The sequence below is a fragment of the Ambystoma mexicanum genome, chromosome 6q (genome assembly GCF_040938575.1).
Source record: "Ambystoma mexicanum isolate Mex_15411 chromosome 6q, UKY_AmexF1_1, whole genome shotgun sequence".
In the NCBI taxonomy this organism is placed as follows: domain Eukaryota; kingdom Metazoa; phylum Chordata; class Amphibia; order Caudata; family Ambystomatidae; genus Ambystoma; species Ambystoma mexicanum.
Window position 1 is genome coordinate 1,188,238,309 of NC_090937.1, and position 24,195 is coordinate 1,188,262,503.

General features: G+C 46.5%; 1 protein-coding gene across 5 annotated transcripts in view; it reads right to left on the bottom strand.

Annotated features, from left to right (window-relative positions):
- Positions 1 to 24,195, bottom strand: part of LOC138516580 (uncharacterized) — a 486,378-nt gene that overhangs the window by 342,762 nt on the left and 119,421 nt on the right. The window lies entirely within an intron of this gene.

Here is a 24,195-nt window from a genome sequence, read left to right on the forward strand (position 1 = left end):
TGCTATAAATCCACATATGCATTGTGTAGTGAGAGAAGTTCATGAATGGAAGGGGGAGTAGGGATGGGCAAGTGCTGATGGGAGCCTGCGATGGAAGTGCCAAGGGATGTCAAGGTGTGAGGCCACGGGATAAGTGCAGGGGCGGCGGAGTCCCATGAAGTCCCACGGTGGGGTGCACAGCCACCAGGTGGTAGACCCGCAAGGGTATTGGTAAAGGGTGGAGGTACTGGTGTCGACAAGGTTTAGGTCATGGAACCTGTGAGGTTCATGAGGGACCAGGCCACCAGTCTCAGTGGCAGTGGTATGAGTTAGCAGGGAAAGTACAAAGGGAAAGAGGAAGATAAAAGCAGAGTTAGAGGTTTCCAGAACTATGGCTCAAGTCTGAGAGGAGCAGGGAGGTTGTTCCAAAAAGAGGCACCAGCCAAAGAGAGGGACCTGCCTCGCACTCTAGCACTCTCTATTTAAAGAAGTGAATGACAAGCAGAGAATTTCGGGAGAGAAAGTTAGAGATAGCGAGGTCCAAGGCCCCAGAAAGCCTTGTCAATGATACAGTGGGTCTTCAATTTCATCCTTGCAGCCACCATGAAACAGTGTAGAGATTTTAGTTCTCTGGAAATATGATCCCTGGGCTTGAGGCCAAGGATAAGTCTTGCAGCCCTCTTCTGGATTAGCCGAAGGGGCGTAGGGAAAAAAAGGGGGAGGTTAAGGAAGAGAATATTGCAAAAGTCTGGCCTAGAAAGGACCAAGGCTCTACAGAGGTTGAGCTTCTCTGGGAAGGTGAGGAAAGGTAGAATGCCTGTAAGGAAGTGAAGCTGAAAGTGGGCCTTCTTGACAAGGTCCTAGGTGTAAGGAGTGAAGGGGAGAGGAGTCGAAGATGACCCCAAGGTTTTTGGCCTCACAGGATGGTGAGGGTAGAGAGCCCTAGGAGGGGGGCCAGAGGGTAGGAGGGAAACAGGGCACATGTGTTCCAATAAGAAGGATCTCCATCTTTCTGGCATTGAGACAGAGATTGTTAGCCGCACACAATACCTGTATGTCGGTCAGACAATCAAGGATGAAAGACAGGGAGCAGAAAGTAGGACAGGGACATTTCAAGGAAAGCTGTGTGTCATCGGCATAACACTGGAAATGAGGAGAGAAGGAGATTAGATGAGCAGATAGATATGAAGAGGGACGGCAATAGGATAGAAACCTGGGGGATGCTGCAGGTAGAGAGTGAGGTGGTGGAGAAGCAATAGCCCAGTTACAGCTGGCAAGGGCAGTTAGTGAATAAACACGTCAGCCAGTCCAGTACCCGCTCAGTGATGCCGAAGGAATCATGTAGCTTTTTAGTGAGGATATAATGGTTGACCGTATGAAAGGAGGGATCGAGGAGTGAAATCCTCAAGTGTACTATGATCATAAATACCATATACACTTCAATTATATCATCCCACCATATTACAAATATGCTACACTCCCCATATAGTACCTATAATAACTATACACATATACACATATTACTACATCCATGCCCCCAAGAATCTGGCCACTGGACACAACCACCACAATAGAATTATACCATATAAAGTATGTACAATATACCTTCAAATAACAAGACTCACACAGACCCCCCAGACCCACAAATCCCAATAGCATAAGCAGAAAGAAAAATGAATGGCAGACATGGCAGCACCACCACAGCTTTTTTTGACCTGTAAAAATAGCTCTATATGAATTTTTTTCCACTATGCCCCCTTTCCAAGCCTTCTTTCATCCACAAAATAATCCCAAATATATTTTCCAGAATTCTTTTCCTCACCACACTGTCTGCGGACAAAGGACGTGATGTACCCATCCAATATGCCGACTGTTTCTAAAACTATGACGCACCTCAAGTTTTCAAACATCCAATCAGCGTGCGCCTCTCTGCAAAGTTTGGCGACCACTCATCGAACGGCACCAAAGCTATAAACTGCCCAAAAACTACTCTTTCTATAAGTTAAGGAACTTAATCAATGATATTATTACCATTCACTATATAAACATTTCTCATAAGCGAATATCACCATTCCTTATTTTGATTGAAACACTGCCACCGACCTTTGATTTGAGGGACTCCCAACGTCTTCCTTTGTCCATCTGCCCCTCCGTATCTGTGGTTGGTGCCCTATTCCTCCCTTCCCTCCCCCACCTTACCTCCTCGCCTTTCTTACAAAAGAAACAAAATTCCCCAAAAATATAAAAGCCAGAAAGACAAATAAAAGGTTCCTTTAGGACCCACATTGCACAGTTAAAAAATAGAACTAAAAATAAATATCACAGGATCTTTTGCAGTCTGCATACGGACACCTGGAAAATTCTAGGCGTTGGGTGGGGGAATTAAAATCAAGTCACTTGTTTTGGTTCAAAAAGAGTGGCTCTTAAAAGAACCTTTTTTTAAATGAAATGCTCAGGGTTTTATATACTGATGTCCTACTGAACTTACTTGCTTCTAATTTTTTTTCTGTCTTTGTTTTTTATTTACAACTCCTGAAAAAAATACTTCATGACAAATTTCACAAGTTCACAAAAATAGTTTCAAGGCATTTTGGATATTCGAAAGAAAAATCTGATTTCCGACATAAATCAAATGCACTCCATCTCCTCGAAAAACATTTCCGCCATCCAACTTGATATTTTTGTTGTCAAAATATGCCATTCCTAAAGCATATAAAAAAGCACATACACCTTTATTGACATGTGTGATGCTGGAAATGCATCAGAGGGACAGGGCCTCTGAATCCTTGTCCTTTTCTGCCTTTTATCGTGTGTTCTGTTATGTTTTCTGCCCAGGAGTCCATTTGGGACTCCTGGCAGTGCAGCTCTCTCTTTTGGTTTGGTGAACAGACCCATGGGATACCCTTATGGCACCCATGGGTAGGGGTACAACCCTGTGCCCCTAGTGTATGTTTTTTGGCACCTGTGGGTGGCCCACAGAGCAGGGTATGGGCTGGTGGCAGCCCCATGCTGAATTAGACAGGTGCTCTGGGCGTCCTCCATTTTGGGATACCCAGGCCCTGCCATTGGGATCAGTTGATTCCTGATAGAAAACAAGATGGCCCCTGTGGCCTCTTGCTTTCTATTGCCTGTTGTCTTGTTTTTCCCAAAGTCCTGGGAAGCCCTGACTCTGTCCCTTCCCCCTGACTGGCTGTTGGGTGGAAGTTCCATATATGGTGTTGTTGTGAAGGCCCAGCTAGACTGACTGGAGCCTTCCCTTTGACTGTATGTTGTGGGTACCTCCTGTGGGTGGGACCTGGGTGAATGGAGTGTGTGACCAATATACACTTCTTGTTGTGGTTGTCTGGTTTCTGGCATGTGAGACAAAGACTGAGACAGCCCTGCCCGAAACTGGCCTGAATGCAGTGTGTAGTGTTGAATGGCTGGGTACTTGTCCCAATCCACATTCCTTGTTGTGAGTGTCTGAAAGGGAGGAGTGTGGCCTGAATGCACTGTGTGCCTGATTGGCTGACTGACTGCATGAATGCCCTTCTGTGTGATTGGCTGCTGTGTGTGTGCCAGCAGTGTGGATGAGAGACAGGATAGTATATCTGGGGACCTCTCACCACTGGAAATTGTTCAGAAGCATTCAGAAGCTGAGTCTCCACTCAAGAGTAACTGGATTTGCTGATCCTCGACGTCCAGCTGGAAGAAGAAGACTTGCTGTGGCATTTGCTTCGACGGAACTGAAGGTTGTCGAAATCGTCGAGGACTGACCCGAGAGAGGACCTGGCTAGGCGCCCTCTTCCCGTGCTCCGAGGGACCATCGAGCACCGCTGAATCTTCGCCGAAGCGCCCTGGAAGTCAGACCCTCGAAAGGCTGCCGACCCGAGACGGGACCGCCGAGGAGATCGAAGTGAAGCACCCGGACATCGACGCTGTCGAAGTCCATTGCCGTCGACCAGGGTTCGCAGGTCTGTGTAACCGCTGGAGGCCCGTCGAAGTTGTGTTGCCCCGCCGTGGGAACCACTTGACGCCGTGCCGCCGACGACCGGAGCCGTCCGCTCCTTGCCTAAGAACATTTGCCTTGAAGGACTCCCTCGTCCGCATCGTCGGCCGCTTTGTCCCGCCGGAGAAAGTCGAGGACGACCAACGCGCCGAGGAGAATCCGCCGGTGGGTTTCCCGCCACCTCACGACCCCAAAGACTCGAGCGACTCGACGCCCTTGCTGGGCCACCGTCACCCACAATCTTTGCGGTCCAGAACTAGTGTCGCCGAGGTGCCCCGCACGCCTCTTCCTCGCAGGACGCCGACATCTCGACGCCGACGAGCACCGCTCGGATCGAAGCCTGCCGCCTCATCGACGCCGTTCTACCTTGTTTGTTGTCGGACGTTCGACGCCCCGTGTCTCCCGCTTGAAAGGGAAGGCATTCAAGAAGGGCCGTCGATTCCCCGACACCGAACACCGAGTTCCTCGACGCTTCTCGACGCCTCTCGACGATCCGTGACTCCTGCTTTAAAGGGGGTCATTCAAGAAGGATCTGTCGACGCCTCTTCGAAGAACTCGACTCCACCAGGTACATTGGGGGGGTAAAAACATTATAGGAGAGAAATAGACTATTGAACAATATATGGACTGGGCTGGTGTTATATCTCTTTATTTTACAGGTTGCCCAGGTGGGGGGATCTCCACACAGAACTGTGTCCAGTGGTAGGGGCCAGTATTCTGCCTATTGTTTCAACCCTCTGTTATCTCTCCTCTCTCTATTGCTGGTTTCCTTCTTATTGATCTGTGTGCCATTTTAACAGTATTGTGAATGCACTTTAATGAGGTCTAATATTAGTGGTACCACTTTAGAATTGTAGATATTTACCATTGCTGATTTTCCTGAGCACAAAGTGCGTTATTGTGATAAGTGTACATAACCCTTGAATATTAATTATATAAAGACTGTGTTTTCAGTAATACAGTGTGTGGACATTCCTTTGTGGGGGCTTGGGGATACACTGTACTTAAGAACCAGCCTGCATCACCTCCTGAGAAGCTAAGCCTTGATTGCTCGTCCATCGTTACCATATTAGAGAATCTTGGCTGGGGTCCTCTGTGCCTCCCCTCTACCATATAGAGAGCGGAAGTACAGACCCCCCTACCAGTCTTTACAGCTGGTGGCAGCGGTGGGATGCTTATGGTTTTAAGACTCAGTGTATAACCGTGCCACTTACAAAATATCCGCACTTTTGTTAGATTAAGGTTCGGGTGTGTTCCAAATAACTGCATTACAAGCAATGGAGTCCATTGCAAATGGTAAATTGACTCGGATGAGCTTAGAGGCTCTCCAGAGTGCTTGTGAAGCCAGGGAGTTAGACTTTGTGGATAAGTCTAGGGCTGAGCTGATAGCTGCCCTGGTGGATTACCAGACTGATGGTGAAACTCTTGAGGAAGGGGGGGATGCAACCAGTGAGGACTCTGCCCCTGGGGTTGTCGCTGAATCTGTTTCTGGGAATGCCACCATTCCTGCTGCCTCGGTTCCAAACCCCAGCAATTCCATGGAACTTGAGTTATTAAGGATGAAGTTAGCCTTTGAATATCGCAAGTTGGAAATAGAAGCTGAGCTTAAGAAAGAGGAGCTGGCACAGCAAGTGGAACTCAAGAATAGGGATCTTGCGCTCAAAGAAAAGGACACTGAATGTCAGAGAATCCAGTTAGAGAAAGCTCGAGTGGAGACTTCAGCTAGACCAATTGAGAGTGGCAGGTCCCCAGCCACCAAGTTTATGAAAGATTTGGTTGGTGTGTTTGTGGAGGGTTCAGATATCCTCCAATGGATTGAAGCGTTTGAAATGGCTTGTGCAATTCATGATGTAGATAAAAGAGATTGGGCTAAGTGTTTGTTAAGCAGAGTGCCTCAAACTGGATATGACTGTATTCTGAAGCTGAGTGTGGAAGAAAGGGGTCAGTATGAGTGTATGAAGTCTGCTTTGATTGCCAAGTTTGGCAAGACACCTGCCCAATACCTTAAAAGGTTCAGGGAATTTAAGAAAAGAGAGAATGTGTCTTGGGTTGACTGGGTGAGTACTGCGCACATGAACATGATGGGGTGGATTGATGGATACAAGGTGAAAACTTTTGTTGAGTTGTCCCACCTCTTGTTTTTTGAGCATTTTTCTGAAGCCTGTTCACCAGAGCTGCGTCAGTATGTGGCTGACCAGAACATTTTGGACCCCTTTAAGCTGGCTAGGTTGGCTGACAAGTGGGTCTCCCATCGGGTGTCCCCTAAGGACCCCAGTGGGAAGGACAAGGACAAAGAAAAGGGGGCCTCTCAGAAAGCTGAGGAGTCCCAAAAGCAGTCACAGTCGGGTAAACCAAAACCTTCCTCTCCTAAGACCCAAAAATCTAGTGGGGATAAGTCCTCTGTGGGTGGGAATAAGAGTAGTGGTCCACCTGCTGCAAAGCAGGTTCCCAGTGGTTCCAGTACCGTACCCCGCACTCCTGGCACTTGTTGGGACTGTGGGGCTCTGGATCACAAAAGGGGTGACCCCAAGTGTAAAGGTAAGGCACTTGGAGTACAGGCTGTCAGCCTGACCTACCCTTACCCCGTGTCTGAGGTGGAGGCCACTGTCCTCCCCTCCTCTACCGGAATCACCTTTGGTGCTCCGGTAGAGATTTCCTTAGTGTCCCTTGGGGCCTGGGACCAGTACGCAGAAGTACTGGCGACTATCCCACAGAACACCCGTAGGTTTTTGAGAAGTGTCCTCTTGAATGGCCAGCCTTCTACTGGTTTGAGAGACACTGGGGCAAGCATGACAGTGGTGGACAGGACCCTGCTCAAGCCAGAGGACTATGAAGGTGCTCCTCTGCAAACCACCAGATTAGCTGGTGGGCCTCCCAAATTATCACCTGTAGCCTTAGTCACACTCATGATTGGAGACAAGACAGCAAAGCTTCCTGTCCTGGTTCAGGACAATGTCCCTGCTAACATTCTGTTAGGTAATGATCTAGTGGAGTTGGGGTTGATCTCGGATGGTCTTCCCCTGACTGCTGCTGCGGTCACTAGGTCACAGGTGACACCGGGTCTGGCTGTGAGTCAGGTACCCGAGCCAAAGGCGAGGCCTAAGGCAAGAAGAAGGAAGACCAAGAAGGCCACCTCTGTGGAGGGAACACCTTCTCTTCCTGCTGTTCCGACAGCACCCATTGGGATCCATACTCCGGACGGGCTGGGTCCAGTGGAAAACCCAAACTCAACTCCTGTGGGAGAAGAGACAGAAGACTCTCCTGTGGGAGAGGTTCTCAACCCAGAGGAGCACCCCGACCTTCAATGCTTGTTAGCTGAAGGGGGACCCTCCCGGGCAGACTTCTGTAAAGGACAGAGAGAGTGCCACTCTCTCGAGGGTCTGAGGAAACAGGCCCTGTCCCAGGCACAAGGTGAAGTGCCTAGGACATTCAAGGTTTATTGGGAGGGTGAGCTCCTTGTTAGTGAGCCCACTAAGCCTGAACCTGGTGCCCGCAAGAGGTTGGTGGTACCCCAGGTTTACAGGCCCTTCCTACTGCAGTTGGCGCATGAGGTGCCCTTGGCTGGTCATCTTGGGACTAAGAAGACTAAGCAGAGGCTCTCTGCCCATTTCTACTGGCCAAGGATGGGGGTAGAAGTGGAGTCCCACTGCAGGACCTGCCCCACTTGTCAGTTGTCTGGCAAGACTGGAGGCAGGATCATTGCCCCACTGCAGCCATTACCAGTGGTTGGCACACCATTTGAGAGGGTGGGCATCGACATCGTCGGTCCCCTTGACCCTCCCACTTCAGGTGGACATCGGTTCATCCTGGTCTTGGTAGATCATGCCACCAGGTACCCTGAGGCAATACCCCTTCGGACTGTTACTGCCAAGGTGGTTGCCAGGGCTCTCCTGGGCATTTTCACCCGTGTTGGATTCCCCAAGGAGGTTGTCTCTGACAGAGGATCCAACTTCATGTCTAGTTACATGAAAACCATGTGGAAAGAGTGCGGGGTAACCTACAAGTTCTCCACCTCTTACCACCCCCAGACCAATGGTCTGGTTGAGAGATTTAACAAAACTCTCAAGGGCATGCTAGGTGCTTTGGAAGAGCCCCTAAGGAGGAAATGGGATCTCCTCCTGCCATGCCTGCTGTTTGCTTACAGGGAGGTACCTCAAGAGGGTGTTGGTTTCAGCCCCTTTGAGTTACTCTTTGGACATCCCGTGAGGGGGCCCCTCGCCTTGATCCGAGAAGGCTTGGAAGCCACCCCTCCAGGTCCCGCCAAGCAAGTGGGGGACTATGTGTTAGGCCTCAGGCGGAGGATGACACAAATGATGGGTCAGGCAACAGCAAATCTCAAGGCCAGCCAGGAATTGAACAAGTACTGGCATGACCTTAAAGCTTCGCAAGTGGATTGGACTCCGGGACAGGAAATCCTTGTGATGGAGCCTACCAAGCCTAGAGCTTTGGCAGACAAGTGGACTGGACCCTTCAGGATCATCTCCAAGATGGGCGAAGTCAATTATCTGGTTGACATGGGAGCCTCTGGGGTAGCCCCCCAGGTATTCCATGTCAACAGGCTCAAGCCTTTCCACAGACGAGCGGAGGTCTCATGTCTCTTGCTAGCTTCAGGGCAAGAAGAGGATGAGAGTGAGCCCCTTCCTGATTTGCTGCATAGCAACCCTCAGGATGGCTCAGTGGAGGGAGTACAACTCTCTCCCGATTTGACAACGGAGCAGCAGAGGGCCTGCAGGGCTTTGCTCCAGCAGTATGCCTCTCTGTTTTCACTGACACCGGGCCTTACACCGTGGTGTAAGCACGAAATTGACACTGGTGACAGCGTGCCTGTCAAGAGCAGGAGCTATCGTATGTCAGATACCGTCAAAAACCACATCCAGGCTGAGGTCGCCAAGATGTTGGATCTGGGTGTTATTGAACCCTCAACCAGTCCCTGGTCCAGTCCAGTGGTCCTTGTCCCCAAGGCAAGTTCCCAGGCGGGTACCAAGGATTGGAGGTTCTGTGTGGACTACCGAGGAGTCAATGCCGTCACCAAAACTGACGCGCACCCATTGCCCAGGGCTGATGAGCTCGTGGACACCATAGGTGCTGCCAAATTTGTGAGCACCTTTGACCTTACCTCAGGCTATTGGCAAATAGCTCTGACGGACCATGCCAAGGAAAAGACGGCCTTCTCAACACCTGAGGGACTCTACCAGTTTAGGGTCATGCCCTTTGGGTTGAAGAATGCCCCTGCCACCTTCCAGAGATTGGTCAACCATGCGCTCAGTGGGCTGGAAGCCTTTTGTGTGGCTTACTTAGACGACATTGCCGTCTACAGTTCCACCTGGGAAGAGCATTTGACACATCTGGATAGGGTGTTGCAGGCCTTGAAAAGGGCTAACCTCACTATCAAGGCCACCAAGTGCCAGATAGCTCAGGGGAAAGTTACCTATCTTGGTCATGAGGTAGGAGGGGGTCAAATCCAACCTCTCTCCAGTAAAGTACAGGACGTACAGAACTGGGAGACTCCCACTACTCAAACCCAGGTGAGAGCCTTTTTGGGCCTCACTGGGTACTATCGCAATTTCATGGCAGACTATGGAACCATAGCTGCACCCCTGACAGCTCTAACTTCGCCCAAACAACCTAGGAAGGTTAATTGGACTGAAGACTGTCAGAGGGCCTTTGATGGCTTGAAAGAAAGTCTGTGTAGGGCACCTGTGTTGTGTGCGCCTGACTACAGCCGACCCTTTATCGTCCAGACGGATGCCTGCGACACCGGAATTGGAGCTGTCTTGTCCCAGTTAGATGACAAAGGGAGAGAACACCCTATCATATTCATCAGTAGACAACTCAAGGGTAGAGAACTTAGGTGGGCTACTGTTGAAAAGGAGTGTTTTAGCATAGTTTGGAGCCTTAGGCGTTTTAGGCCCTACCTTACGGGGTCTACCTTCAAGGTCCAAACAGATCATAAGCCCCTGAAGTGGCTTATGCAGATGAAGGGTGAGAACCCGAAATTGCTCAGGTGGTCCATTAGCCTGCAAGGGCTAGACTTCACCATAGAGCACAGACCAGGGAAGAGTCACGATAATGCGGATGGCCTTTCCAGAAGGTATGTTGACCGTCTGGATGAGGGTGTCTATCCCGTGGGAGATTAGACACCCTCCACCTCAGTCTGGGGGGGGCGACTGTGATGCTGGAAATGCATCAGAGGGACAGGGCCTCTGAATCCTTGTCCTTTTCTGCCTTTTATCGTGTGTTCTGTTATGTTTTCTGCCCAGGAGTCCATTTGGGACTCCTGGCAGTGCAGCTCTCTCTTTTGGTTTGGTGAACAGACCCATGGGATACCCTTATGGCACCCATGGGTAGGGGTACAACCCTGTGCCCCTAGTGTATGTTTTTTGGCACCTGTGGGTGGCCCACAGAGCAGGGTATGGGCTGGTGGCAGCCCCATGCTGAATTAGACAGGTGCTCTGGGCGTCCTCCATTTTGGGATACCCAGGCCCTGCCATTGGGATCAGTTGATTCCTGATAGAAAACAAGATGGCCCCTGTGGCCTCTTGCTTTCTATTGCCTGTTGTCTTGTTTTTCCCAAAGTCCTGGGAAGCCCTGACTCTGTCCCTTCCCCCTGACTGGCTGTTGGGTGGAAGTTCCATATATGGTGTTGTTGTGAAGGCCCAGCTAGACTGACTGGAGCCTTCCCTTTGACTGTATGTTGTGGGTACCTCCTGTGGGTGGGACCTGGGTGAATGGAGTGTGTGACCAATATACACTTCTTGTTGTGGTTGTCTGGTTTCTGGCATGTGAGACAAAGACTGAGACAGCCCTGCCCGAAACTGGCCTGAATGCAGTGTGTAGTGTTGAATGGCTGGGTACTTGTCCCAATCCACATTCCTTGTTGTGAGTGTCTGAAAGGGAGGAGTGTGGCCTGAATGCACTGTGTGCCTGATTGGCTGACTGACTGCATGAATGCCCTTCTGTGTGATTGGCTGCTGTGTGTGTGCCAGCAGTGTGGATGAGAGACAGGATAGTATATCTGGGGACCTCTCACCACTGGAAATTGTTCAGAAGCATTCAGAAGCTGAGTCTCCACTCAAGAGTAACTGGATTTGCTGATCCTCGACGTCCAGCTGGAAGAAGAAGACTTGCTGTGGCATTTGCTTCGACGGAACTGAAGGTTGTCGAAATCGTCGAGGACTGACCCGAGAGAGGACCTGGCTAGGCGCCCTCTTCCCGTGCTCCGAGGGACCATCGAGCACCGCTGAATCTTCGCCGAAGCGCCCTGGAAGTCAGACCCTCGAAAGGCTGCCGACCCGAGACGGGACCGCCGAGGAGATCGAAGTGAAGCACCCGGACATCGACGCTGTCGAAGTCCATTGCCGTCGACCAGGGTTCGCAGGTCTGTGTAACCGCTGGAGGCCCGTCGAAGTTGTGTTGCCCCGCCGTGGGAACCACTTGACGCCGTGCCGCCGACGACCGGAGCCGTCCGCTCCTTGCCTAAGAACATTTGCCTTGAAGGACTCCCTCGTCCGCATCGTCGGCCGCTTTGTCCCGCCGGAGAAAGTCGAGGACGACCAACGCGCCGAGGAGAATCCGCCGGTGGGTTTCCCGCCACCTCACGACCCCAAAGACTCGAGCGACTCGACGCCCTTGCTGGGCCACCGTCACCCACAATCTTTGCGGTCCAGAACTAGTGTCGCCGAGGTGCCCCGCACGCCTCTTCCTCGCAGGACGCCGACATCTCGACGCCGACGAGCACCGCTCGGATCGAAGCCTGCCGCCTCATCGACGCCGTTCTACCTTGTTTGTTGTCGGACGTTCGACGCCCCGTGTCTCCCGCTTGAAAGGGAAGGCATTCAAGAAGGGCCGTCGATTCCCCGACACCGAACACCGAGTTCCTCGACGCTTCTCGACGCCTCTCGACGATCCGTGACTCCTGCTTTAAAGGGGGTCATTCAAGAAGGATCTGTCGACGCCTCTTCGAAGAACTCGACTCCACCAGGTACATTGGGGGGGTAAAAACATTATAGGAGAGAAATAGACTATTGAACAATATATGGACTGGGCTGGTGTTATATCTCTTTATTTTACAGGTTGCCCAGGTGGGGGGATCTCCACACAGAACTGTGTCCAGTGGTAGGGGCCAGTATTCTGCCTATTGTTTCAACCCTCTGTTATCTCTCCTCTCTCTATTGCTGGTTTCCTTCTTATTGATCTGTGTGCCATTTTAACAGTATTGTGAATGCACTTTAATGAGGTCTAATATTAGTGGTACCACTTTAGAATTGTAGATATTTACCATTGCTGATTTTCCTGAGCACAAAGTGCGTTATTGTGATAAGTGTACATAACCCTTGAATATTAATTATATAAAGACTGTGTTTTCAGTAATACAGTGTGTGGACATTCCTTTGTGGGGGCTTGGGGATACACTGTACTTAAGAACCAGCCTGCATCACCTCCTGAGAAGCTAAGCCTTGATTGCTCGTCCATCGTTACCATATTAGAGAATCTTGGCTGGGGTCCTCTGTGCCTCCCCTCTACCATATAGAGAGCGGAAGTACAGACCCCCCTACCAGTCTTTACAACATGTCGTATAGCTTTTTCCATTTGAGGAAAAGAAAGTTTGGGCGTCTCATATTGTCTTCAATTGATTTCAGAAAAAGTAATGGCAGATGGAAACAGTTCCATTAGACTGGCAAATGACAAGGCAAACTGCAAAGATCCTGCAGTCATGTAGCCCAAACTGTTGCCTCCACAATGCACAGTAATAATATCTGGACGTTTAAAGTGAGCCATACTATTGAAGAATGGTCAAAATGTTACCCAGTATAAGCCACAATCTGCATACCTCAAAACTTCCACTTAGCCCAATCCAATAGTAGCAGAGAGGCCACAAGATACAGTATAAAACTTTAATGAATGGATGCAAGAATCTCCCACCATCCACACACTCTGCTTCTTCATAGCCATAGACATAGCCATCTTCACTACACACAACAAAGGAAACACTTCGTACCCTGTACTCCTGTGCACTTCAACTCCACCTTCAGACCCACAAAACCTGATTGGGTATTCCCTCAATGTCCTCTTTCCATGCCAAAATGTCTGACCTATTACTGTGATTTAAACAGAACATCACCTGTTTCTAATTTTTTGTTAATATGATGAGTGTATGAATGAGTTGTGAATGAGTGGTTTGTGAAGGGATGTATTACAGTTGGTTTGTGGAGCCGATCAATGAATAAAAACATTGTAAATATACTTCTCATATGATATATGCATTTGTACAATAAACAGAAAGCTATTATGATTTGAACAATAGCTAATTGTCGTCTCTGGTCTAGTTGGCCCAATCTCCTTAGTACATTATAGAATAGCCTGGAGGGCCATAGATGTTAATCAGGCTCCCTTTTCTTACTCCCTCTTTCCATGCCAGACATCCTTAAAAGACCCAGATACATGTGCGGGTCCACAGAGCACTGAAGTGTCCACAGACGCCATCGCAGAGGGCAGCCCTTCTACCTACATTGGCCACAACCAGCACAATACAATTAAACCATGTAACAAATACATAAAATACACCTTCAAATAACAAGACTCATCCTGAACTACCCCACTCCCAATGTAGTGCACGGACAGTACAGATGACCGCTGACTCGGCGGCACCTGCAATGCTTTTATTCACCTATAAAAACAGCTCATTATCAACTTTTTCCACTCCTCCACACTTTCCAGACCCTCTTTTGCCCACAAAATAACCTTAAATATGTTTTTCAGACTTTTTGCTCACTGTGCTGTCCTTGGACCACGGCGGCTGTCCAATATGACGACCATTTAAAAAATCTGCCGCAGCTCACATTTTGAACATCCAATCAGCATGCGTCTTTGTTGTTCGTGGGCACCAAGCCACCCCGTGATTGGTCCAGAGGTGTCCGCAGACTCCGAATCAGGAAGTGAGTCCAGGAACAGGACCCACATATCACTAATTCTTTTGACCTACTTTTTGGCCATTTTATTAACAATTACTGGACGGATTTACACCAAATTTACAAAAGAACGCTTTCGGGACCAAGCCGCCACTCATTGCATAAGTTCGGTGAAAAACCGCCCAGCGCTTTGGGCTGTAGGCATGAGCAAAAGTTTGATTCCATTGTGTCTATGAGAATTTCAAACATTTTGGGGCATCCTCTATTACTTTGCGCCCCCAGACGAAACCACACCAAACTTCAAAAAATCATTCCGAGGGGGTGATTTACTTTTTTGGCAAAGTTTGGTGAGGAATCATCCAGTGGGGGCAAAGTTATAAGCCACCCAAAAAAAGTGCTCTTTCTATGAGTTGAGTAACTTAACCATAACTACACGGCCACTACCACAGGCCGGATAATATATATGTATCCTCCATGATGATTTCTGAGTATGAAAGTGCACTAGGAGGAGACAATCTTTGGACTGTTGAGCAGATTGCAGCTGGGACCCACAGTAGCACCCCTGCCACACCTCTGTTTGCTTGCAGATGTAACTGGAGACTGGGGCTTTAGAGGGGCTGCACCCGGGCTACACATGCTTGACCATGGAGTGCCACACTCTTGGTAACACCCTCCCCCTCCCTATTGAGGGGTGACATTGAAAACTGGGGGAGTGTTGGATCCTGGATGGCTCTACATTACAGATGCCAGGATTCCCTGCTGCTACAGACTGGTACTTCCCAGAGGTATTCAACCCTGAATACACCTAACTCCAATCAGCCTCCCTGATGATTGCTGATGCATGAAAGTGCGCTAGGAGATGATCTTTGGACTGTTGAGTAGATTGCAGCTGGGATCCAGATTAGTGCCTCTGCCACCCCTCTTTTTGCTTGCACATGTAACTGGCTCCAGAGGGGCTGCACCCGGGCTACACATGCCTGACCTTGGAGTGCCACACTGTTGGTAACTCCCTCCCCCTCCCTATTGAGGGCTGACATTGAAAACTTGAGGAGAGTTGGATCCTGGCTGGCTCTACAGAATAGATACCAGGATTCCCTGCTGCTACAGACTGGTACTTCCCAGAGGTATTCAACCCTGAATACACCTAACTCCTATCAGCCTCCCTGATGATTGCTGATGCATGAAAGTGCGCTAGGAGAATATCTTTGAACTGTTGAGCAGATTGCAGCTGGGACCCAGCGTAGTTCCCTTGCCACCCCTCTTTCTGCTTGCACATGGATATATATATATATATATATATATATATATATATATATATATATATATATATATATATATATACATATATATATATATATATATATATATATATATATATATATATATATATATATGATTGTGCATACCCAGATTTGCGTCTGAGGTGAAAAAGTACTACAGCAATACATATCCTACTAATATGGCAGGTTGTTAGCAGTAATTATGGAATGTAAACAATTTTTTAGTCAACAGTATTAAAAGCAGTTTGGGCTCTCACCTTTTTGTAATCGGAAATATAGCAATATGAACATCTAATGCAGATTGGGGGTGTTCATTTAATGGGAGTGTCTCACTATGATGCAGGCCAATGGAAAGATTAGGCCATTCAAATCATGTGACATAATCATGACATAAGCTTATTTTACACTTTAAAAAGAAAGTGGAGCACACAAGGGATAGGATTCTGACTCTGGAAAAAGCTGCGGGAAGAAGCATCCACTGTTTCTTTACAATGGATGGATTCATGAAGGAGAACAACGTAAGGGCTGCAGAAGGGAGGATTCCTGTTCCAAGGAAATGAGTCCTGTCCACAAGAGAACTAGAAGAGATGTGAACCTGAGACAGTTCTAACTTCCTGGGAGCAGATCAAGAGAGGGCTTCTGACTAGGTCTTTCATGGGGACACTTGAGGTGCTCTGTTGACTCCATGCCTGTAAAGGCCAATCCAAAATGAGTATGAGAATTTCACAAACATAATTACTTCTGCTCTGTAGCCATAATTTTTATTTTTCGTGTTAAGTCTCATGAAACAGGGATGGGGTTGGTAATGTGATACCAAAATACATTAAACATTGTGCATTGTCCCTGCATTGTCCCTGAATTTAAAATCAAGAGAGATATAATTTAAATCCACACCAAAATGCATTTTGTAGCTCGCTGCACATTGGTACAGATAGCCTTTTATATAGTCTGAGCACAAGCCTTGGTAAATTGTAGTCTCATTAAATTGTACCCAATGTGGTTTCCCAGAAATAGTTAATATTACGCTGCGATAGGAAGATGTCTCTAACATACCCTATTGAAGACCTGCTTGTTAATGTGGGTTCTGTAAAGGCCATAACTATTCAAAAAGGAATGGGAAATGAGAGCAAGTTTAATTGTATAATTTCTACTCCAGTAAAAATGATGTAAATGTAAATTCCATACTACTATATTTTTTAATTTGCACAGAAGCACTTTATTAGTGATGTGAGAGGGGAGGGATATGTGTACCTGGACTTGGTGAGTTGAAATAGTCTGTGCAATTGATAAGACTGCTTCCCTAACATAAACCTGCAGAATGTTGATGAAATGCATTATAAGATTACACTGCACATAAATAATAATAACCCACAGCGCCTTAATTATCTTGTAACAGTTCTCTGATTCCATGAATTGGAGATGTTAATAGGGAAAGCAAAGCTCTATGTATCATTTGCAAACGTAACTCTATGTGCCATCTGTTAATGTTTTGATGGCTGAGAAAGTGTTGATATATTAACCAACAAATGGCAGAATTAAATCTTGAATGCCTATTGTTCTACAGAATGAAACATACAGAGACGTGATTAACTAAAAGAATGTGTGTGTCTATCAACAATAGTGAGATTCAAGTGAGTAGGTTATTTTCATTTTTTTATGGACAAACCCTGTGATTGTGTAATATTGTGGTGACTTCCCCACAATAGCTTGGGACCACATTTAATACATTTCTTTAAATAATTTCAGTTTTGATCAAATTGTCAGTTTCTTGCTAAAGAGTTTGGGGTGGGACTGTATAGTAGAGGGATTTGATAAGAGGTGCCCCTTAAGTGAAGAAGCCAAATACTAACCAAAATATATCTCAGAGTTCTCATGAAACTGCATCACCCATCTGTAATTTCTGTAAGTGTCTCCATATACATGTCCTACTGGCTGAGTACTTTAGTTTCATTGCCATTTCTCCCTTCAGCTTTGCACATAAATATTGCACTCAGTTTACAGCCAGTTGCACCCCCCTATTCCAGAGAGGATAAAATGTGTGGGGAACCAGAACCTTTCGCAGATGCTAGCAGAGCAGTGGTGGGAATTGGCTGTCCGCGGGATGCAGCAAATGGTATTTTGTTAGCTGCTTATTGATACCTGCTTTAGAAAGAGTATATTTTTAAGTGACCGTAATCCATCCACCATCTCATGATTAAAGTTGCCTAAAGTTATTCTATTTGCCTCCTTAATTGGAGCATGTCATCCCACTGATTATGAATGCACCTGGACTGCTGATGTTATATCCTTTCCTATTAGCGAGATATAAAAGTGATTGAACCTGAACTATTGAATTACATAATCAGTCATGGCATCATAGCAGCGGGTAAACATCTCCCATTTGAAGCACTACCCTCTGGCACTACCCTCTGACACGGCCAAGATTGCACTTTGCAAGTTCAAATCCCAGCACAGCCATTTTAGCCCTTCATCACTGTCATTATATTGAGTACCAATACATTGTATCACAATAACAACGATCATGAATGTGCTTAGAAGCGACACGACCCTAGCACAAAGTGCTATATAGTTCTCGTTCTTTAACTAGCTTCCCCCCACTCTGAGTTTTCAGCAGTGTTGGCATGCTTTGGTAGAGAGGAGTGTGGGAGCCTGCAAGGATTGACTGCTTTAGAGGGAGCCACTGAAATAATGAGCAATGGCTCAATCATCATTTACTTTAAAGGCTTTGATTGCTTGATTGATAGGTAATTTATAAAGCGCCTATACACAAGTGTTTCAAGGTGCAAAGATGTTATAAGCAATTGTTTGCTAACAACACAGCATTTAACATTGCGCTTACGCATCTCTCCATCTTGTGGGGCATCTAGTTTTTTTTTTACGACCTTCGTAATTGGTATTGTATTGGCATAAAGCCCCAGTTGTCCAAACATGCATATTCAGGCAGGGATTATCGTCCAGCACACAGACAAGTTGTTTTATTAACCAGTGTGTAGCGACAGGTATTAAAAGACCCCTCTGATTGACAGAAATGAGCTTCTCAATGCTTTGCTCATTGTTCTAGCAGGGGCATTTCTATGAACATACATGCCATGTTTCTGTGGCTGCATATCCTTGCCATATAGCCGTCAATGGTCCAAATCAATTAAAATAAATGGACCCCAAAATGGCATGGCCGCAATTGGTAAAGCGTGACTGGTGCTACCAATAAGAATCAATCTAGGCTGCCCTGTTTTTCAGTCAGAGGAGGAGGTCTGGCTGGCAGATGGTTTTTAATGGTTGCAGCCATTAGGTTCACAGATAGCTTCGAATCTATGGGCCTCATTCGAACACAGGCAGAAGGCCAAGTGGACCGTAATTTAAGAAACATGGTCTGCGGGTAAATTATGAACCACAGCGTTGCCATGCCTTTGATGCATGTATCTGGAGGATGGAGCACAAAGATCACTCCCCCCGAACCCCAGCTCTATGTAACAAATATGCCTGCATCCCCACCCACATGAAATGTTCATGTGGGCTCAGATGTATTTATCCTTAACGGTTTTCCACTTGTTTTGTGTACCTGCAAGAACCAGGCAGAATGTAAAGGCATTCATGTAAATGCCAATCACCATGCATGTGCATGGTGGGCAATAGTTACACACGTTTCCGTGCAATGGTGGACACCCTGTCACAAAAACAACCAACATTGGCCAGAGAGGCATGCTAACCTGCAAGGGTTGGTGCAAGCGGTTCTCACCATTCAGTTTGCATGACACACAAAATGACCGCCTGGGTAGTAGTGAAGGTCCACCTATCCCATAGTGGGCTGCTTAATTTTCCCCTACATAATCCCAGAGTGCCCTCATGTAGTGCTTTATCTTTCCTGTAAATGGCTCATTAATTGCCATATACAAGAACCAATCGGTGCCATTGGTTATTTTAAAAAAATGAACAAATCAACCATTTATTTTTATTAAACCCAAGTATGGTCCTTGTAAGGTATTGAACATGGGGCAATAATATTTCCTAACCATCTGCCCAACATGTAACCTTCTCAAAGGTATTCATATTCAGCTACAGATATACATTTCAACTGTAACACATATGCGCTAAAGGTTGGGTTCTATAAACTACTACCAACACGGGAGAGGCTCAAAGGCTTTCAGGGCATGGATGCCCCAAACTTGGCTGGGGCTTCAACTTGGAAATGGCCATACTGTGCCTAGGTGCAGGGGCATATGTAGAGCACAATGCTAAGGCAACTAGAGCTTGTAGTTCAGGGGCCAGATTACATACATTGCACATCTGGGGCCAGATTACAGAAGTTTTGCACTGGTGCAAGTGGAAAGTTTGTACGGTTATAGCACTATAGCAAAGTTTGCCCTATTTTTTTAAAACACTGGGACACATTAAAAAACCATTGCCCCTCAACAAGTACAGGCTGCCATATTAAAAGCACCAGTGATAAAATTGCCTTATTGCAAAACAGATGCATTTTCACTACATTTTTGCACCAGGGCAAAGTTTGCCCTCGTGCTAATACGGAATGATAATAGCACCAGGGCAAATTTTGCCCTGATGCAAAAATGAAGTGAAAAGGTATATTTTTTGCACTAGGGCAATTTTTGCCCAGGTGCCTAGAGCATGCCAAACTGCACTTGTCATTGTACAATAGTTTTCAAATATGTTCCAATGTTTTTAGAAACAGGGCAAACGTTGCACTAGTGCTAATACCATGCAACTTTGCACTTGTGCCGGTGCAAAGTTTCTGTAATCTGACCCCTGTTCAAGTGCAAAGTTTGCATGTATTAGCACTAGGGCAAACACTGGGACATATTAGAAAACGATTGCACCACGGCAAGTGCAGTTTGGCAGGGTATGAGCACTAGAGTAAAAATGGCTCCAGTGCAAAAAAAATACATTTTTAATGCGTTTTCTTACCAGGGCAAAGTTTGCCCTAGTGCTAATACCATTCCGTATTAGCACTAGGGCAAACTTTGCCCTGTTGCAACAATGCAGTGAAAATGTATCTTTTTTGCACCATGGCAATGTTTGCACTGGTGCTTTTACCATGCCAAACTGCACTTGTCATGGTGCAATAGTTTCCTAATGAGTCCCATTGTTTTAAAAATAGGGAAAACTTTGCCCTACTGCTAATACCATGCAAACTTTCCACTTGCACCGGTGCAAAACTTCTGTAATCTGGCCCCTGGAGCTCTACTCAACGGAAGTTTTCAGGTCTTAAAAACAGGATATGAGCACCCCACATAGGCAGCTATGCACCAGAGAAGGCCACATACAATGCTTGCAACATTGAGGCAAACCCAGCCCCATTTATCACTTCTGCTGCAGCAAAGCCATCTAAGGTAGCAAAGCTATCGTTTAGATTGCATCACTCCCAATAACACTTTTAACAGAAGTGATACCTTCAGCCTTCAGGGCATAACCATTCCACTGATTGGGACCTTCGGCGATCAACTCTGGTAGACAACAGGTGGTCTGCATTCTCATACTGATGTTCCACGTGCATATAGGTCCCAGCCCAGACACTGCCGGCTCCAAATACCTATTTGCTATTATTGAGCTGGTGGATATTGAACAGAAACGGAATAGGATAAACTCAGCCTCAAGCAGTTCCTATTCTTGTTTTTTTTCTGGGAGTCTCCAGGACACCTGTTGCATTTGGTGGGTGCCCAGGAGGCACTTCTAACCCATGGAAGGGAGCTACAGAGACAACCCTACTGGGGAAGAGGGAAAATGGACCTTGTAATTTACTGTCAGTGTGGAAAAGGCTGAGCAAAAGAGCATATAAGCCAAATGGCAATTTGTACCGCCAGCCTTGACAGAATATGTTTGTTTGGACACATTGGCCCAGACAAAGTTCCACCCCAATCTCTGTGTCTCATCCTCTCAACCTCATTGAGGAACTACAGGCATCCGGTCCCAGTCCACCCTTTTACCTGACACACTGGTACACCCGGCAGCACACCAAGGTTCCAAGAAGAGTGAAAAAGTGCTGGGATTGGTATCGGGCCTGGAGACTGACCCTAAGATGGTGGTTCGCTGGACGGCTGCGTGGCAGGTATCTAAGAAACAGACCTGGACGTCATTGAAATGCTTCTGGGTCCATCAACCACCAACGTACAGGAGATGTGGGCGCTGGAATAAAGTCCGGTGTTCTCTACTTGAGTCTCTTCCTTGATCTAACTGTCTCCGCACTCTAAGTCACTAGTCAACTTCGCAGGCATCTACCATGTAGGTAGGCAGACCAGAGAGGGCCTTGTGTATTATTTTACAGGGCAAACGTCACAGGTAATCTAGGTCGTTGTGTCATCCTCATCCAGCAGCAACCTCTGCTTATCTGTCTTCCGACTCCACCGATTTTGTTATTCCTGGCAATTATTATTTTAGGGTTAATATTATTACCTCCTACTATTTAGAATTGCAGTGCAGTTCATTGGTACATGTAATAAGAATTCAGTGGGCACCAGCCAGTAAGTCTGTCATAATGACTTGCGTGAAATCTATCTGGGCAGCCGTTAAATTGACCAAATGGTTTGTAAGAGTACAGTATGCACTGTGCCATGTTGTCGTTGAAATCTGTCAATCGATTGTCATATGGAAAAGAATTATGCAGACATTGGTCTAAGACAGAAAAATAATGTCTTACTTTTGCTTTCGTCTTCAGATCCAATTCACATTTAGGATAGCCCCCACAGCTCGGGGTAGGGGGGCCTGTCCCTGTCGCACCTGAATTGAATTAATTTGGGAAAACGTTATGAATGCTCTTTTATAAGGATGTGTATGGAAACACATGTTCTTGCATACTCCTGCACTTTTACAATAACTTCAAAGGCATTGATGGCAGCCATTTTTGAAGTTAATAATTTCCAGAAGGGCAAATCACACGGGAAGAAAAAAATATAATGTTTTCATCCTATTGGTTCGAGTGCAGAGAATCACTTTTTATGGAAGAAAATTGTGTCGGGTCATTGATGGTATAATGAACATTTAATTAGAGGGCTATTGCAGAGTAATGTGCAGCCAAGGTTTGTACCCGATCATTGTGTGGGAAACCTTCACTGACTGTTAAGAACCGCTGGGCACACACAATTGCCTCTGAAAAGCTCGACAGAGTGATTGCTTTCTTTGTGCACTATTACAGGGATGGAATGTGAGCAACATAATGACGTGGGTGGAGGCTTCTCCCTTAGTTTGGCAAAAAGAAAAAAGAAGGGAACAGAGCGAACTTTCAAAAACGCCAAACCTGTTTGAAGTGCAACAGTCAATTGGTTTCTTTCTACCCTACATTTAGTGTTGCCTATGATGCCATGACCATGTAAAGAGGCCTGTGTAGGTGACACTGTCAACAGTAAATCAAAGCAAAATGCGCACAGTCTAAAGACGCTCGAACGGACCTTGTTTGACATTTCCATACTTGAGAAGAAAGCGAGTACTCAGGGCGAAGGACTGCAGTGATCTCCACACCGGCAAAACAAGCATCCCGTAACTGGAACCCTCTGGAAATGGCTGCTTCTGGAGGATTCCTGAAACGTCCACTCAGACAGACCTTGCATTTCCGGTTCCACGTGCACAAGGGCGATTCTAACTGCTCGATTCAGGAAACGCTGGGGACTAGGCTGTATTACTCCCTGACGTCAACTGATAGTGCCAAGGATAACACTGGATGTGCTTGCGACTGCAGATATGCTATTTATTGATTACCTGTGGTTGGTATAACTTGATTTTTTAATACTGGCCAAATGGCCTGACAGATGCAAGGCGATTGCTAATTATCTGAAATTTGAATAATATTGAAGGAAACATCTTTTACGAAAAAAGTAGTGAAACATAAAAGGGAGAAGACAGGATTCTGTGCAGTGAAGTATGGGACTGGCATAGCTCCCAAACTTTTTTGCCTCGAAGGCGGGTGAAAACACCCGATTTTCTTTTTGGCGGGTGAGAGGCCCATAGAAGTGAATGGGCACCTGAGGGACTTGGCGGTGATTCATCTGCTTTCAAGTCGGGTGACATCCGCCTAAAGCGAGTGAGTTGAGAGCTATGGACTGCTTACACGCAATCTAACTGAAGATGGGGCACATGTTTAATGTTGTGAGGTTCAGAGTCTAGCACATTATTGTTATGTTGATAGGATGGCAACTACCATTGCTGCATTGGTGTGAAGCAGGGGTCTACAACCTTTGACTCTCAAGCCGTAGCCAGCGTAATCAATAGTGAGGGATCATGGGAGTTGTAGTTCAAAATATCTGAAAATCCACAGATTACAGTCCTCTGGTGTGATGAGTGGCTGCCTTGTGCATTGATGTTTAACATTTGAATACATTTTAATACATTCTGAATGAGTTTTGATGATGATTTGTTTTGTTAGTTGCTATTTTCAATATAAATGTGAAAAGGGATAGTGTGATCTATTTTGCAAGGTGGAAATCAATACTTAGATTAATACATGCTTATTAAAATGTAACCCTTTCAGTAGGATACATTTAGTTAAAAAATGTTATTAAACATTCATAGACATTGTTTGGACAGCAGTCTCTCACAATTGAAAAAACACCTCATTGATGGACAAGCACAAGAAACATAACTCACAAGGACATTGCTCACAAATATCAAAGAGGTATTTGCAGAAGGTATAATAACTATGTTATGTGGGCCAACCAAACTCACTGAAACAATCAGCAACATAAGTATTGATTATGCTGCAACAAAAACATCATTCTGAAAATACTGGGCATGACCTACGTGTACAAAGCTGGTCCTTAGAAAACCAATGGTGCTATGTTTTCTAAACTCAACTGGTAAGCCCGTAAGACACTTTGCCATTGAATCGCTCCAAAGAGAATATGGGGAAAGCCAAGACAGATGGCAAATATTCTCGTCCATGTCCACAATACAAATTAGAGGTAAGAAAGTACCTCGTAAAAGAATTTCACATAGAAGAGGACTTCAGCATCATTACCAAGATTGCAAATACTCCCTTCAAGTTGGGACTAATAACAGCACACTCATATGGCCTCATTCCGAGTTTGGAGGTAATCAT